The 14,848-nt window shown below is 42.5% G+C and overlaps 2 long non-coding RNA genes across 3 annotated transcripts in view; one reads left to right on the top strand and one right to left on the bottom strand.

Annotated features, from left to right (window-relative positions):
* Positions 1-14,848, bottom strand: part of LOC147144465 (uncharacterized) — a 73,759-nt gene that overhangs the window by 18,864 nt on the left and 40,047 nt on the right. The gene's annotated exons all lie outside the window — the stretch shown is intronic.
* LOC147144466 (uncharacterized) lies at positions 9,652-12,218 on the top strand. The gene is made up of 2 exons (XR_015087590.1): positions 9,652-10,862; positions 12,047-12,218. It is a non-coding gene; the product is annotated as an uncharacterized LOC147144466 (long non-coding RNA).

Raw genomic sequence — 14,848 nt, 5'->3', positions numbered from 1 at the left:
AGAGTCTGCATCAATACAAATAATCTTAAGGTCCTTTCAAAGCTGCAATAAAACGCTAGTATTGACATACATACACATTTTATCATTATTCAAAGGAGAAGTCAACCCAAACATTTTCTTTACAATATATTCTAAGTAGCCTCACGAGTCTATATACTTGAAATTCTGATTAATATTGTGTTTGTGGAGCACGAATTAAGCAGCAAACTCCGTCTGTTTTGAGGGAGGCGGCCATTTTGTCACCTGCTGTCAATTGAAAATGACATCACAGTTGCTCAGGGCTCAGGTAACAACCAATCACGGCACGTCTTCAGAAAACAGGTGAGCCGGTTGTTACCCGAACAACCGTGATGTCATTTTCAGTCGAGAGAAGTGACAAAATGGCCGCCGGCTGACATGGATAAAAACAGGGTGGATTTTGCATTCTTAACTCATATTCTACAAAGGCAATTGTACATACAGCATATTGTTGTAAAGAACATTTTTGGGTTGACTTCCTCTTTAGAGTTGAGGTCGAGTCTTATTTTATGTTGTTCGTGTGTTTCGAATTGGCCTGAGGAGGAGACGTGTATCATTCAGGCTCTGATTGGCGGGGGACCGATGTTCTGAATTTAGCAAGGGTCATTAAAAACAACTTCTGTGAACACTCCTACGACTACATCTCAACGTGGGATAGATCAAACTTCACTTTGAATCCCCCCACTGGGAACGACAAAAAGTTCAAGCAATCATTCTGCACATGACAATAGCTCTGCTTTGGCAGTGAACGTCCACGGTGGACGAGTTCCGCGCAAAGCCGTTTACATGAGCGTTTTTAAGATCCTCTTAGTGGTGAAAATGCAAAGTGGATGTGCTGCGTGCATGTGTGGGCCTGCGTTTTCCTTTTCTGCGCAGCTGCTGCCTCGCTCTTGAGAAAGTGCGGTGGGAATCAGTTTGAACTCACACTCTGCGTGCCGTGACAATATGTGAAGTAGAGCAACTTCACCCTTACCCTCGAACAACGTTGGCTTCCCCACTCTAATCGCCTCTCGGGCGACGTGATCAGTTAATGTGTTTGCTGCGTGGGTGTGTGTGTGTGTGTGTGTGCCTAGCTGGCTGGCTAGCCCGATGACCTTGCAGCCACACGCAATGGGGGGGAAAAAAAAATATATATATATATATATATATATATATATATATATATATATATATATATAATATATAATATATATAACATATGAGGGGGAGAAAAAAAGTTTAAAAAAAAAGTGTGTATATATATATATATAAATATATATAATTTTTTTTATTTTATTTTTTCCCCCCCTCATACATATTTAGGAGTAGACATTTACAGTATGTAATGACAAATGGGTACAATGCTAATTTGCGTCATTTGACCACTCGGTAGCTTCTTATGTGCTTTTTCATTGAGCAATGGGGAAAACAGTTGGTTGCCTCAGAAATGAAAACAAACATGAGTTTCCTGTTCCATGGCCTCATCTTCAGCAAACAGGACACGTCCTGGCAGTGACTTCAACTGAGAAACACAAAACCCCAATTTGTTCCAATAACAACAAATTCTATTTGACTGTCAAAATCAAGGTGTTTTGCTTTTGATAAATGATCAGACACATCTGGACCCCTTTCTATTTCTCTTTTGCTTTTGATGAGAAGAAAAACAAATGTCTCGAGAGATCATTAAAAAGGGAAGATTCAATCATGAGAAAATGCATTTTGAAGAAAACTCCAGGCGAACACTCAAAAGGTGACTGCTTTGTATTATTTGCAATTCCATGAGGCCATGTTGTCTTCAAACCGCTTCTTCGCAGAGCGACATCTCAATGGTTCATGGTAGCGATGTACCAGACTGACAAAAAAATGATTGGGTTGATTTCCGCTTTAAAGAATATAAAGAATGTTTTTTTCAAGAATATGTTCCCAGCAGGCCCACGAGTTGAAACACAGCATTCTGATTAATATTCCATTTGTGGAATATGAGTTGAGCAGCAAAATCCACCCGTTTTCAGTCATCTCATGGGGCGGCCATTTTGTCACTTCTGTCCACTGAAAATGACATCACAACTACTCAGGGCTCAGGTAACGACCAATCACAGCTCAGCTTCTGAAGACAGGTCAGCCGTGATTGGTCGTCACCTGAGCCCTGAGTAGTTGTGAAGTCATTTTCAGTCGACAGAAGTGACAAAATGGCCGCCCTCTGTTATGGCTAAAAACGGGTGGATTATCTCTTATTCCACAAATGTCAAATTTATCAGAATGCCTTATTTCAATTAGTGAGACTGCATAGAATATATTCTTGAAAAAAAATATACATATATATTAGGTTGACTTCCCCTTTAAGTAAGAGTACTGTTACTTCAGAAAAAGATGATTTAAGTAAAAGAAAAGAAAATGTAATGGGAGTAAATGCAGCTCATTACTACCCGCCTTTGCTTAGTACATCATACTCTCTAGTACACAAGCGTGCAAGGTCATGTGTGGTGCACAGGATGACTTGCACAGAATAGATTGCGTTCGGAAAAAAAAGAATCTGCCTGTCTCAAGTGAGGGAACTTGATGGCGGTGCCAAAATGAACTTAGGGGCCACGATAAATCAAGCATGCGCCACGGCAGCACGACAGCACACAAGGCTGAAATTATAGCTTGCGGACGGGCGCATACCTGTAACCGTCAGCTGGCTGTAAAAACAGTTAATCAGCTGTTGTGGATGACATACGCACGCTGGAATCAAACATTCATCTTCACGCTGTCTTTTCTGCCGTAATCAGAGAAGAGGAAGAACATATCTATGTAATTAGATCCAGTTGAAGAATGTCTCATAAAAGTGAGACACACAGGTGTGCGGACTGTTGTTGACAAGTGCATATGGTTAAGGTTAAAGCGGCAGTAAGCATTCGCTAACCGGCAAAATGAGACGCTGATAGGGAGGATTTCTCTACAGTAACTTTAGCACTGTCACAAGAGCTAATAGCATCATAGGCATAGTAGGCATCACAGAAGCATAATAGGCTCCTGGGTTGGCCCATCAATATTATAAACCATCAAAAGCGGTGTTTTTAGCTCCTAATGTTAACAGCAGCTAAAGAGGAAGTCAACAACCAATCACGGCTTACCTGTTTTCTGAAGTTGAGCCATGATTGGTGGTAGCTGAGCCCGGAGCAACTCTGATGTCATTTTCAGTTGGCAGAAAGTGACAAAATGGCCGACCCTGAGATAAGAGACTAAAAAGGGGTGGATTTTACTACTTAGAGAGGAAATAAACCCAAGCATATTTTTTCCAAGAATATGTTCCCAGAAGGCCCACTAAAACAAGGCAATATGATTAATAGTGCGTTTGTGCAATATGAATTAAGCAGCAAAATCGACCAGCTTTTAGCCATCTCAGGGGGCGGCCATTTTATCACTTCTGTCGACTGAAAACGACATCACAACTACTCAGGGATCGGGTAAAGACCAATCACGGCTCATCTTCAGAAAACAGACCAGCGGTGATTGGTCGTTACCTGAGCCCTGAGACACTGTGATGTCATTTTCAGTCGACAGAAGTGACAAAATGGTCGCCCTCGGAGATGGCTAATAACGGGTGGATTAACTGTTATTCCACAAACGCGATATTTCTCAGAATGCCTTGTTTCAACTAGTGGGCCTGCATAGAACATATTCTTTAAAAAAATATATGTTTGGGTTGACTTTATCACATATTCCACAAACGCAATATCAATCAGAATGCCGTGTTTAGACTAGTGGGGTCGCGTACAACATATTGTAAAGAATAAATTTGGGGTTGACATCTTTAAATTTGATTTATATTGCATGACAATTAAGGTTTTTTGGATTTTTTGTAATTCCATTGTTGTCTTTTTCTTTGAGAAAAAAAAATAAAGTCCGTGGTCAACCAACATCCTGGAACAGATGATTTTTTTTTTTTTTTTTTTTTTACCTCAGAGGTTCCACAAAAAAACAAAAAAAAAAGTGTCTGGCCTTTGTGTGATGACTTTGCATGTCGCCCCTGTGCGTGCGAGGGTTTCATCCGGGTATTCCAGTTTCCTCCAACATCACAAAAACCCGTTACCTGTTATGGACGGATGGTCGATTTAGAAGGTAATATTGCTTTAGTCATGCAGCGCGTCTGAAGAAAACATGCGATGGATGACACAAATAGCTCCGAAGGCGTTTCATGTAACAGTCAGTCCCAATGGTGCAAAGTTCACATTATAAGGCACGCATGAGCGCACATTGCCAAGCAGAGAGCAGGCAGTCACTGTGCATTGTCCTTATGAAAACAAGCTGCATGGCATCAATCACTTCAATTCTTTGCTCTTGCTCTCTTGACCTTCGCTCATTCATCATCTCCTCTTTCATCTCTCGCTTTGCTCTCACAGCATCCATCCCTCCGGCCCCTCTAATCCATCAGTATAATCTGTTCGACTCCTGTGTTGAATGATCCATGTCTCTCTTCATCTTCCGATGAAACAATGAGTGTGAAATTATGGAATAAATTACATTCAGACTTAAAAAAAAATTGATTAAGTTTGAATAAGTTGAAGAAGAAATACAATGAAATTATTTTTTTGTATTGTGAGAAAAATTAACTGTGCAAGACGCGAATGAAGTAAACTGTCTGTGTTTTGTTGTTGTTGACGGAAAATTTAAGTAAGCAAACTGTATTGTTGGAATAAGGGGAGGGGTGAAATAAATTATGCTTCTTCCCACTACGTTTTGAACATGTTAATTTACTATTGACTGTAAAACGTGAAAAACGTGATTTTGGTTTTGTTTTGCTGTTGAACAGCCTCGATGCTGTGTTTGTTTTTTTTGGTTTTCTTCTTCTTGAAGATGCCTTGTGTTGTCTACAGCCACATGCTCAATTAAACAAATAAATTAATTAATTCATTCATACTACTTAAAGTGGAAATAAACCCAAGCATATTTTTTTTCAAGAATATGTTCCCAGCAGGCCCACGAGTTGAAACACAGCATTCTGATTAATATTCCATTTGTGCAATATGAGTTAAGCAGCAAAATCGACCAGCTTTTAGCCATCTCAGGGGGCGGCCATTTTGTCACTTGTGTCGACTGAAAATCACATCACAACTGCTCAGGGCTCAGGTAACGACCGATCACGGCTCAGCTTCAGAAAACAGGTCAGCCGCGATTGTTCGTTACCTGAGCAGCTGTGATGTCATTTCCAGTCGACAGAAGTGACAAAATGGCCGCCCCCTGAGATAGCTAAAAATAGGTTGATCCACTCTTATTTCACAAACGCAATATTAATCTGCCTGCATAGAACATACTGTATTCTTGAAAAAAAAAAGAGCTGCAAGCGTGCTACAAATCCAAGATTCAGGTGAATGGACAAAAGAAATTAAGGAAAAGGACGGTCGTGTGTGTGTTAGGGAGAGCGAGTCGCAGGGAGCGAGGGAAGGGTAAGCACGCTATATGTGGTCACGACAAAACAAATTGCCCTTGAGTGGCTCGCTGGCACGCTGATCAGATTGCATGCAGGATCAGAGAGATTCCACAGCTGCTGCTCACTGTCCTTAGACTGCCCCTCAAATATGTGTGCATGCGTTTCCAGGGCAACGGGCTGGCGCCGCAAAAAACACAACAGGTGGGCAAAAGTGATGCTTGATGGCGGTGGGAGTCAAAGGGTGGGCAGTTGTCGTGGCAACACATCCTACACGCAAACAATCTGGCCACTTACATTTTGGGGATCTTGACATGCATTCAAAGGTTTCGGAGTCTGTGGGGCTGATTTGATGAATTGTGCGGCTGTGAGGCTTCAAAAGGCGCACGCGCTCATCCGCCGATGGCTGGTAACGAGAACGATATATACCCTGCGTCAGTTTTTGAGTCTTATTTAACACTGTTAACATCAACATATACATCTGACTTACTTCAACACTTTTAATCATTTTCAATCTTACTTAAAAGGGGGGAGTGGGGGGGGCAACCCAGATTTTTCTATACAAGAATATGTTCTATGCAGGCCCACGAGTCGAAAGGTGGCGTTCCGATTAATATTGCGTTTGTGGAATATAAGTGAAGCAGGAAATTCCAGCCTTTTATTGTCATGTAAGGGGGCGGCCATTTTGCTACTTTATGTCAACTGACAAATGACACCATAGCTCTGCTAACGACCAATCACGGCTCAGCTCTGTGACAAAATGGCCGCCGCCTTGGAAACAGACCTACATCAGAGTGCGGTTTTAAGAAAGATTTGATGATGCTGACAATTGTATCTGGACGTATATTTTTTTTTTCTGTTCCATTATTTCCCATTATGGTAAAACCTTCAACATCCTTAACAAATACCGTCGCGCGTTCCGTGACGCGTTCCACCCCAGAGTAGCCTCCAGTACTGTTGTTCTGCTGTAATCATGTTGGATCTGTACGAGCCACCAAATCCACAAATTCAACGTTATACACAGTGCTGTTATGTGGAGATTAGCTTGCTGAGCTGCTGAGACAGATCCGGCCGGCCATGTCCGCACACTCGCGCGCACAAGTACTCCTTATCATGCAATTAAGTCTCAGACTCGAGCGCACCCACTCCTCCTTATCCTCCTCGGCACAGACCACAAGATGTAACATGGCCTTAAGGCTGATTCTCCCCTATAGCATATGTCCATATGTCTGGGTGGGTCGCGTGCGGCTGCAAACCTCCCCGCCATCCTCTCAGTCTGAGACTCTGATCCCTCGCTTGGATGTACACGTGTGCACATTCTTGAGATAGTCAAGGGGGCCGATAACCGATATTCATTTTCAGTAAAAAGGAAAATATTGGCAATCAAAAAATAAAACTAATGAAAATTATTAACTTTGTTGAAATGACTTTACAGTTTTAAATTGATTTATCATCGGCCATCAGATTTTTAAAAAAGGCCGATACCGACATTCATCAAAATGACACGATAATCGGCCCGGCCGATAATCGGTCTATCGCTCGCACATTCCACACACTCATCCAGTTCCACTTTACATTATATTTGTATTTAAATTGAAAGAGTAATAAGAACACAGAAACAAGGAAAATCTGTCCACTTTGTTCTAATCCAAGACAAAAAAAACAACAACATTTGAATGAATACGAGTCAATACAAGTCATACAAAACGGCATGTGTGTGAATACTCCCAACACAAATCTTGTATAATATCCTCTCCCTGAACGAAAATAAATAGGATCAGAAATAGAGAAAACCTTTCTTACAAGCCACAAATTGTAGGAGAGGAGAAGAAGGAGGTGATGGTGAACTTAAAGTGGGAGAGGGAGGAAACATTAGTGACCAAATGAGTGCTTCATCTGTAGTCAGTCAGGTCAAGTAGTCCTTTAATGCTTTGATAAGTAGATAGAGGTAACATTTTACATTTACTCCCCCAATACGTAGGAGGATGTTTGTGTGAGTGAGTATCTCCCACTGGGGCTCTTTGCCAGTGCTGTGAGTGCACTTTTGAAGTGGTTGACATTTCAATTATTATCAATGATAAAACAAGAATCTTTGTCACCTATAAATAGTATGAGTCACAGTGTGGGATGGACGCACGTGCTTTTATTTGGTTATTATTTGTATTTTAATTTGCAGATTTTACTCATGTATTCCCAAGTGTCAGTCAAATATTTTGTAAGAAACTTCCGAAAGATTGATTAAAATGTGCATGAAAAAAAAACCTAGCTCAAGTATTTCCAAGAGCAGTCGTGGAACTAAATGCTAATTTTTGTACATGAGTGAGTGAGTGAGTGAGTTATTTTTGTTTTTTGTATTACAAATGAGAACAATTTCAATTGTAGAGCTGCTCATTAAAGATGATTTTAATAATCGATTAATCAGGCAAATTTTGGGGGGGGATTAATTGATTAATCAGATTGTTAAAAAAGGGTTTAATTTTTTGGGGGCGATCAGCAATGAAGGTCATTTACAGACATATGACGATCACATCCTTTTTTTTTTTTTTAATTTTACAGAAATCGTCCGATCCCGATCGGTCACCGATGTATTGACACTGCCACAGAAGTATTACTATATAACAAGATATTCACCATTGTCGTGTCCGTGCTGTAGAACGGGATAAAATCGTATATTTGACTCACACGCAAATGATCCTCACATATTGTATCAGCGTGAAGCAAAATTCACTAAATGTTGGATGGACTGTTCACCGATTAATAAGGACCATGAGCTGGGATTCGAACGTGTCATTTCGGCAGTAATCAGTACAGCTAAAGAATTAGACGTGGCTCTCATTATGAAGCTGTCCGTTTGTCCGTTTTCCGTCTGTATATAAGGGTGTCTACACAGTGATATACTGGTCTATACCGTACTCCCCCATCGAGCTTTAAACCCTCAGACAGATCTTGGTGTGAAGGCTTCAAGGTGCACTACTGGGAATATCAGTACTTCCTAGTTTGGGCGGGGCAAGTGCGGTAGTATGAAACATTTGATTGGCTGAGGAAAAGTACACAGAGGGATGACCTGCTCTTCACCCGGCACATTCCGCATACCGCAATCCACCTGTGCTACCAACTGTGTAAGTGTGCATGTTTTTTCATGTGCGTGAGCGACCGCGTGCGACGCCACATTCTGCACACACGTACGTAGTTAGGTGCTCCTTCCCTCCTCTCATCTTCTGAAACCTCACACTGGAATGCTCCGACCCGTCTCTCAGCACTGTTTTCAAACGCACACGCGCGTATAATTTACGTTGGCTCCAAAGCAAACTTGTCACCAGGAGCTGTTCTGCCGAGTGATTTACAGAGGGGCCGACAGGTACGGCGAGCAGACTTTTCGGCGGCGCCGTCACTTCACACTTGCGCCGAGAGAAAGCCGACAGCAAAAAGAAACTGTTTGCAATCGATCGGCAGGCGAAGTCAAACACGAAGCGTGCGGGGAGGCGCAACAATAGAGCGACCGAGGTTTCAGGTAGGAACGTGAAAGCGCAGCACACAAAAGGTGAGGGAGAGGAAGTGAAGAAAAGCAGCGGGGCGGAAGAGGCTGAGGAGGAGAAGTTGCTGAAAGGAAAGAGGAGAGTGGAGCATCCAGCCAACAGGCGAGTGTGAGCTCGGGGAAAGCATGAAACACGACACCGCAGCCTGACAGGCGTTGTTGTCGCGTAGCTGCTGTGCTGCTACCGTTTCCTCCCCTTGTCCGCCACTGTGGACAGAAATATTGCCAGCTACCTGTTTGATAGCAATATGATGCCCAGTGAATTTCATTTCATGCGTGTACAGGGCTCATTTATATTATTTTAAAAGATAATCTTCTGTAATCTGGTGTAAAGTACTTTTTTTTCCCCCCCTGACTTTGTATTTTACGTAACTGGTTTCCAGGCCACTGAATAAATGTATTTTTAAAGAGGGAAATCAAGCCAAACGTTTTTTTTTTCCAAGAATATGTTCCCAGCAGGCCCACTAGTTGAAACATTCTGATTAATATTGTGTGTGTGTAATATGAGTTAAGCAGCAAAATCCTGCCATCTCAGGGGGCGGCCGTTTTGTTATTTCTGTCGACTGAAAATGACATCACAACTACTCGGGGCTCAGGCAACGACCAATCACGGCTCAGCTTCAGAAAACAGGTGAGCCGTGATTGGTCGTTACCTGAGCCCCGAGTAGTTGTGATGTCATTTTCGATCGACATAAGTAACAAAATGGCCGCCCCCTGAGATAGCTAAAATCGTGTGGATTAACTCTTATTCCACAAACACCATATTCATCAGAATGCCTTGTTTCAACTAGTGGGCTTGCATATAACATAGTCTTGAAAAAAAAAAAAAAAATCTTTGGACTGACTTCATGTTTGAAAAGCAGATCTGGGAGAAATGCTTACCGGGAACATTTCGGCCTTATATGAGGCCAACATCTTGTCAGCCTCCACTGGACTTACGTCTGTCACGGCAAAATGTTCAGCCCTAAACTGTCATATTTGCATACAGGCCTCCGTCTTCAAGTGAAAAAGCCTTGCCAAGGAGGACTTTCGTCATTCGTTATTTATTCAGTATTTCATTTGTTGTAACTTGAATTTTGGACAAGATCCTTCCTCTCTCAGCAGGATTAAAGTGGAACTCCTTTGGATGCTACCAGGAAAAATGGTAACAAAGCCTCCAGTCATTCCAAACAACTTTTGGCAGAAACTTCAACCCTGCCAACATGACGGAAAAACTCTTCCTCGCATACACAGCGTGTGCTCAGCACAGCCGGACCCGGAACATTCAGTCCCCGGTCCGGTCACACTGCTAAAGACTTCCTGTTGTTTCTCACTCAGATCTGAGCCATCTTGTTGCATGTCAATAGAGCGGCAGTCATGTTTGTTACCTCGTGAGGTCAGAACGGCAACTTGGAAGTGACGGCGGACGGCGGTTAAGTTGTACTCTCGGTCACGCCAACGATTAATTTCCTCCGAGGCTTGGAGGCTTTTGTACTTTTGACAGACATCCAAACATGGTCGTTTTGAGTCCAAGACTTTCCCCTCCCCCCGACTGAAGCCATCAGTCAGTAGCAAGCGTCGCACTGCGGCTAAGTATTTGTTTGTCAAGCCGGTGTGTGTGTGTGTGTGTGTGTGAGGGTCCTTCAACGTGCTCGGGGCACATTGGCTTTTTAGAGCCCTCCATGTCAGACTGACATTCTCTCTCACAATGTGTTTTCCCTCGCCATCCCTTTTGGTACTTTCCTCCCTATGGTTCCTAATTTCACCATGTCTCCGCAACTACTTTGCCTCTTTCCTCTCACGCATCCACCAGAGCTTTGTTTTCTTTTAAATCGTGGCTTGTTCACCTTCCCCGCAGGGATAGGGGAGCCAACAAGGCCCTCCTCACAGCAGCGATGATAATTGCTTTCTGGTCACTGTGACATGACAAAGTTCTTGAGGGTGAAGCAACAAACACACACACACACACACACACGCACACAAAGCGGGACAATGCGCCCTTAGAAATACTCATTAATACCCACAGAAATAGACAAGTCCTAACAGAATTCAGCGCCTAATGCTTTAAGACTCGACGATAACAGCAAACCAGCCAGTCTGGCTTGCTCGTCAAACGTCGATAATGTGTCAAAGCGCTTATGTATGTGTGTTATGTAGAGTGGTTATAAAACGTTGAAATGCCAATGCTCGCATGCCAGGTTTTTGTGATATGGTGATATGGAAGATGTTTTGTAATGTCGGGGGGAAAAAAAAAAAAAAAAAAAAAAATGTCACTCACTTTTGTTTTTTTTGTTTGACATCCATACCTGTCAACCCCGGGGTGTGCTGAATCTTACAAAAATTCTAATTTGCCCGTATTTTTCTGTATATAATCTTACACAGTCATTTTCGCTCAGCGGGAGAGGTGGGGAAAACGGACCGGACATTTTTATGTAGATTCTCCCCCAGTTTTCATCGGTCGACGGGGTGGGGTTGGGGGTGGGGTGTGGACGGGTGCAAGTGCGTTGTGCTCGTGAAAGTCGACCGAAGTTTACTGTCGCAATCGCTAACGGACGCTCGGGATTAGAACCGAAATGGGCAAGACGAGATCGGTCTAACAAAAAAACGAGGTTTGAATTTTTTTTTTTTCCCCGTACAAAAATGGATGTGCGGCGTACACAATTTGAAATGATCAAAAAACGTATAAAGTACGGGGAAAACGTACAAGTTGACAGGTATGGACATCGCATATTTCATACACAAGGCAAGGCAACGTGGTTGAGAATCAAACCCACAACCTCCAGGTTGGAAGGTGGCCAATGTGTGAGTATTTTGCCGGTGTCTCCAAAAGGAGAGCAAAAACATTTCGTCTGGAGGTACGAGGACTCCACCTGACATCGGTAAAATACTCAAATGCAGTAGGAGCGGCACGGCTCAGGTGTAGACTGGCCGTCACCCAAACTGGAGGTTGTGGATTTGATCCACAACCACATTGAGTTGTCCAATAAAATTGCAGAACTGACCCTTGAATGGTCTTTACAATTTCTTTTTTTTATAAATCTTGTCAAATTTTCTTTAAATTTCTCAGTGAAAAATACGTGCTAGGTTTTTTCATATAAATATCTCTCGCCATTTTTTTTTTTTAGTGTGTACCAACAACCCCCAGAAACGCCGGCAGCTTCTCTGGGCCGGAGGTCCTCTGAAATCAAGTTATGCAAAGTGGAAAAGTGTGCTGTGGTCTGACGAGTCCGGAGGTTGTGGGTTTTGATCCTCAACCACATTGAGTTGTCCAATAAAATTGCAGAACCAACCCTTGAATGGTCTTTACAATTTCTTTTTTTTTATAAATCTTGTCAAATTTGCTTTGAATTTCTCAGTGAAAAAAACGTGCTCGTTTTTTTCACGTAAATATCACATGCCATTTTTTTTTTTTTAGTGTGTATCAACAACCCCCAGAAACGCCGGCAGCTTCTCTGGGCTCCGGAGGTCTTCTGAAATCAAGTTATGCAAAGTGGAAAAGTGTGCTGTGGTCTGACGAGTCCGGATTCCAAAATGTTTTCTGAAACCATGGATGTCATCTTCTAAAGAGGAGGCTAAAGAGGAAAGGGGTCCGTCCGGATTGCTACCAGCGGAAAGTTCGAAAACCATATGGTTGCTGCGTCGGTGCCCGTGCCACGAGTAACATGCACATCTGTGTCGGCGCCATTAATGACGAAAGGTACATACGCGCGTTTTGCTTTTAGGCTATCACGCTAGCCATACAGCAAAATACCAGCAGAGATAGCTACAGACTGAGGGTGAAAGTTAAAAGCGGCCTTCAGTTTTTTTGGGCAACATAAAATGTTTGGAGATACTGTTGCCACTATAAACACCCGCCCGCACGCACGCACAAAGATGGCTTCTAAGGACGTAAATACCATACACAGAAGTTTAAGGATAGGCCAAAGTGTTGGCAGATGGCCACAGTTCAAGGACGGGTCACGCACACGTACACACAACCACGGATTGATGCACCCTTAGTCACGCCACAGCCACGGGCTTTCCACGTCATCCATCTGTCCTCGCTTCAAAAATCTGCCCAAAAAGTCTTTACTTTTTTTTTTTTTTTTCCTTTGAGATGTGCTCTGCTGACGATTTCACAAAATCAAATTCGTTTTTTTTTTTTATTTCATGAGGCTTCTTTATTACTCTTCTGGCAAAACCACACCCTACAAAGTGCCTCCTTCTTTTTATATGCCGCCTAATCGGCGACAGAAAAAACTGTTCATGAGCCAAGTTCCCACATTTTTTTTTTGTTCGAGTCCTCGTTTTTCTCCTGATGTCACACAACACCGATGGTTTGGGTATTAGCGTTTGATTGTCGGCAAACACCCGTATCAGTTTAGACTCCCGCGTGCGACTGACAGGCGTGTATACATTGTGGATCGACGTCCGACGGCTGACGCGGCATGAAAAACAGCTACTGCATAACTATTTATTTATTTTTTTCCTACTATAAAAAGAAATTCCATTACGTAGCAGTGGGTGCCAACTATGGAGTTATAAGAGATTCCACTCATAAGAAATAACTTTGCAGAGTCTTTGAAATTTCTTGTCCATTCCCAGAGAAAAAAAAACAAAACAAAAAAAAACATTGGTGAGATTCCTGATGTTGGGTGACAGGGCCTGGCTCACGAGCCCTGTTCTAGTTAGTCCCGAATGTGTGGGATTGCTATGAGGTCAGGTCCGTGTGTGTGTGTGTGTGTGTGTGTGTGTTCGAGTCAAGTTCTTCCACAGCAAAGTCCCCCAACAATGCCTTTACAAACCGTAATTATGCTGACTCTGTGGGAAGCTGCAGCAAGAATGTTTAATTACATAATAGGATATGCCACAGAAAACATGATCGTGTCCTACCAAACTTTTTTCTTTCTGTCTGCCAAACCCACACACCCATGCATGCAAACACACACACACACACACACACGCGTGCACCCACCCGCACCCACAGCCACGCACACACACGCACTTGGCAGCTGTTTCGAACATGCAGAAGAGAGAAAACACACCCATGAGGTCAGCTGGAGGTTAGCGCTACTTTTGCCAGCAACAAACAGCATTTCTGTTGTTCATGCCAACTTTCTTTTTTTTTTTTCTTTTTTTTTTTAATTAATAAATAATTAAAAGTCAGACATTTCTCATGTATTATTCAGGGTGGACCACAATTCCCGACTCGCTTGTTTGTCATATTTTATCGTTATACTTTTATTTTATCATTTGATGTCTTAATATGCATAAGAGCATTTGTCATTTAAATTTTACGCGTTTGAAAAATCATTTTGTTAGCAGCTGTGGCCAAGTGGTTAAAATTGTTGCCTGCCACTGTAGGGAAGACAAAAACTAGTGGAAGAGTGTGGGAAGGAAAAAAAAAAAAAAAAAGGTTAAGAAGGGAAGTCAACACAAAAAATTTTTTTTTCAAGAATATGTTCTATGCAAGCCCACTAGTTGAAACAGGGCATTCTGATAAATATTGCGTTCGTGGAATAAGTGTTAATCCACTTGTTTTTAGCTATGTCTGATGGCGGCCATTTTGTTACTTCTGTCGACTGAAAATGACATCACAACTGCTCAGGGCTCAGGTAACGACCAATCACGGCTCACCTGATTAATTTTGCGTTTGTGGAATATAAAATAAGCAGCAAAATCCACTTGTTTTTAGCCATCTCCGGGGGCGGCCATTTTGTCTTCTGTCGACTGAAAAGGGCATCACAACTGCTCACAACGACCAATCAAGGCTCAGATTCAGAAACCAGGTCAGCCGTGATTGGTCGTTGTGAGAAGTTGTGATGTAATTTTCAGTCGACAGAAGACAAAATGGCCACCCCTAGAGATGGCTAAAACGCTAAATTAATCAGAATGCCATGTTTCAACTGGCGGGCCTGCTGGGAACATATTCTTGGAAAAAAAAATGT

The sequence above is a fragment of the Filicampus tigris genome, chromosome 7 (assembly GCF_054856515.1).
Source record: "Filicampus tigris isolate MCC_2025a chromosome 7, RoL_Ftig_1.0, whole genome shotgun sequence".
Classification (NCBI taxonomy): domain Eukaryota; kingdom Metazoa; phylum Chordata; class Actinopteri; order Syngnathiformes; family Syngnathidae; genus Filicampus; species Filicampus tigris.
This window is presented reverse-complemented; position numbering and strand designations above follow the sequence as displayed.